Below are 616 nucleotides of genomic sequence, written 5' to 3'. Positions count from 1 at the left end.
ATATATATATATATTAGCAGCTATTGCTCCTTTTTCAGCATTCAAACAATTCAAAGAGAACATAATAGCATACAGTATCAAAATTCTCTTTGTATTTTCCATCTTTATGTGGCTTTATTTTAACCTCTATTTCTTTTTTACTTTAATTTTTTGAGACAGGTTCTCTGTATATCTTTGTCCTGGAATAACTCTGTAGACCAGGCTGTCCTTGAACTCTCAGAGATCCGTCTGTCTCTACCTCCCAGGCATTGGGATTAAAGGCGTGTGCTACCACACCCAACTACTCTCTTTCTTCCTTTTTTTTTTGTTTTTAACTTTAAGAACTTTAACTTTTAACCTGCATATATTTTTACTGCATATATATTTAACACACTGTAAATCATTTAACGAATTTTTTTTGTTTTGTTTTTGAATCTCTCTTTACTGTATCTCTCTCTCTTTTTCTGACCACATGAGCCTTTAAATTACTGAGCAATATGAGTAGGATTAAAGCCGTGGTTTTGCCAGCTAAATCCAGCCCATTCCTTAGCTTTCCAGCCTCGTGGCGGAGGTACCGCTGGAGCCATTTTTATTGCCACACTCTTTGGCGTTTCAAGGTCCCTGCCAGCAATCAAGC

This window comes from Microtus ochrogaster, chromosome 8, assembly GCF_000317375.1.
Source record: "Microtus ochrogaster isolate Prairie Vole_2 chromosome 8, MicOch1.0, whole genome shotgun sequence".
Taxonomy (NCBI): Eukaryota; Metazoa; Chordata; class Mammalia; order Rodentia; family Cricetidae; genus Microtus; species Microtus ochrogaster.
Note: the sequence above shows the minus strand (reverse complement) of the source record.